Below are 2726 nucleotides of genomic sequence, written 5' to 3'. Positions count from 1 at the left end.
TGTTAGTTAGTATCTCTCAAAACACTAAGCAGACTTTCAAAATCCCTTAAATCTTTCAACTCTTATTTTTATTAGAGAGGAAGCTGTATTGTAATGAAAAGTATGCTGTCTGTGGGATCACGAGACCTAGGTTCAAGTCCTAGCACCACCATTTACTAGCTGTATGACCTTAGGAATATCACTTTACTTCTCTTTCAGTATTCTCATCTGTAAAATGGGGGTAAGTTATAGTACTTAGCTTTCATAATAATGAAGAAAGCACCCTGTGAATAGGAAATGCTTTCTAGAAGTGTGAACTCTTATTAAATGTGAGCTCTGACTCCTAGATATTAAATGACAGGAAGCTCACCTTTTGACATATCTATGTATCAAATGCAAAGTCATGATAATGAATACTGACTCTTAAAGAAATATGGGGGCAGCTAGGTGGCGCAATGGATAAAGCTCTAGCCTTGGAGTCAGGAGCACCTGAGTTCAAATCCAGGCTCGGACACTTAACACCTGCTAGCTGTGTGATTCTGGGCAAGTCACTTAACCCCAATTGCCTCACCAAAAAGGGGGAAAAAAAGAAATATATATTACATCTATTACATATTATTGCATTAAATCAACTATAGTTCTCCCAATCAATTCTGAATGTGATAAAATTGAATCCAACAATAAATCTAATTCCATACCCTTTCATCATGTCAAATATTTGCCAACAAAGAGTTTCTGATTACTCAAGTTGTTCTGGGTTGGCATCTGTCAGTTGGGGTCTTTGCATTGCCTGGGTTTTAGTTATTGACTTGTGGAAAATCACATTTCTACACTTCACCAATCACATTTCTACACTTCACCAAAATAACCAAAACTGGAATCCTTAATAAACTATGAACCTAATGTTTGTTTGCCTCACAGGGCACTCTGAGCAGGCAACCTTTACAGAATCCAAATATTCTACATAAACACTTCAGGGCTTACTAAAAACAATATTAGTTTTCAAGCCTTCATTGAATGTCTACTGAGCATCAGACTGGCTTACACTGGACATGTGGGGACAAAGTGAGACATCTCAGGGGAAAAAAAAAAGAAATGAATCTCTGCTTTTACAAAACTAGTTTTTGATTTGAGATTTAAGATCTCAGGGATGATCATTTTTTAGTCTGTGAAATTGACACAAAACTCATTATCTCATATCAGGATAAGGGAACTTTTTTTTTAAGTTAAGAGGAAAAAATAGAATTTCTGAGAACATTTACTTAACACATATTGAATATCATAAAACTTTTTACTGGGTAGCCATGATCAAATAAGTCATCCCCAACTGGGCAGTCAACTGAAACAAAGACTCATCTGTTTATCTGGGCAAGTAGGAGGTGCAGCAGATAGAGTGCTAGGCCTGGAGTCAGAAAGACTCATCTTTCTGAGTTCAAATCTGTACTCAGACACTCACTAGCTGTGTGACCTTTAGCAAGTCATTTTTTTTAAAGGCAGGCAAATGGCCAGAGGGAGGAAAGGAGGAGGGGGACAGGGTAGAGCCTCTACATGGCAGGGATGGAGGGGAGGAACCAGGGCGGCTGGCATCCATGATTCCATGCAGCACCAGGATGGGACTGGGGAACTGCTGTGCTGAGTGCACAGCAAATAGGCCAATGGAGGTGGGGGAGCAGGAAAGAGGGGGTCAGTTATATAGGTGCACAGGGAAGGGGGGAAGGTGCTTGGAGCTAAGGTGGGTTTATTGGTTTATTCCCTTCTGACCCAGTCTAGTCCCATTCACACCCCAAGGGATTTAGGGGAAGGGGGAAGGGACTGGCAAGTGGCAAGGGAATGGTCAAAGTTATGGGGCAGGGGGTGACATCTTAGATAAGCCAGTTGGCACTGAGGTGCCAGGGTTCCAGCAGTTACCATCAATACCAAGCCTTTCCCCCCACCACCCATGCTGTGCTTCTAATCTGACTTGTCACCATCATCGTCCTGGTGGGCATCCCCAGCATGCCCATTCTAACCTCCTTACAGAGGTGGGCCTGAGAGCCCAGGGCAGAAAGGGAGAGGTGGTCGGTGCCTATGCTGACAGCTGGCGGCAATAGAGGCTCTAGGCCTGTGGGCAGAGAAGTCAGGGGCAAGGCCAGAGCCTGGAGCTGCTGTGGATGATGGAGTTCAGCTCCAGAGTGGTTATCTGCTTGGCTGGCTCAATTGCCCCCAAGACTTGCTGTGGTACTCTTGTGAAAGGTAGGCCAAGACTTGAGCACAAATTCCATGGAGGCTCTTGACGATTTCAGCCTGTTTGTGCATTTCAATGTTGAGGCCACAGGACATCTCCTAATAAATGATACAGTGATGCTGCATCTCCAACTTCTCACTGGCCAGCTTGTCATACTCCAGTTTCAAGCTGTGGTACTGAGCTTGTAGGAGCTGAAACTCATCTTTGATCTGGTCACAGGAAGCTGAGATTGTGAACTTGATCCACTGGGGCAGGTGTGAGGAGCCCAGGTGCCTGCTTTGTGGAAACATCATGTCACTTGTTGGGGGTGGGGCGCTGGGGGGAGAGAGGGAGGGCTTCAGGCTGAAGGAAGAAAGAAGCTGCTGCAGAAATAGCACACTGCAGGGTGACATGCCCAGGGTCACACACATGAGACCTGTTTGCCTCAGTTTCCTCATCTATAAAATGAGCTGGAGAAGGAAATGGCAAACCACTCCAGTAGCTTTGCCAAGAAAATCCCAAATGGGATCATAAAGAGTTGGAC

General features: G+C 44.4%; 1 pseudogene; it reads right to left on the bottom strand.

Moving 5' to 3' along the window:
* Positions 1–1929: 1929 nt before the first annotated feature.
* LOC114027627 lies at positions 1930–2496 on the bottom strand (annotated as a pseudogene).
* Positions 2497–2726: the final 230 nt, after the last annotated feature.

Source organism: Vombatus ursinus, unplaced genomic scaffold (assembly GCF_900497805.2).
Source record: "Vombatus ursinus unplaced genomic scaffold, bare-nosed wombat genome assembly UNPS02014863.1, whole genome shotgun sequence".
NCBI classification, from domain to species: domain Eukaryota; kingdom Metazoa; phylum Chordata; class Mammalia; order Diprotodontia; family Vombatidae; genus Vombatus; species Vombatus ursinus.
The sequence above is the reverse complement of the archived record's forward strand: the minus strand, read 5'-3'. Positions and strand labels throughout refer to the sequence as shown.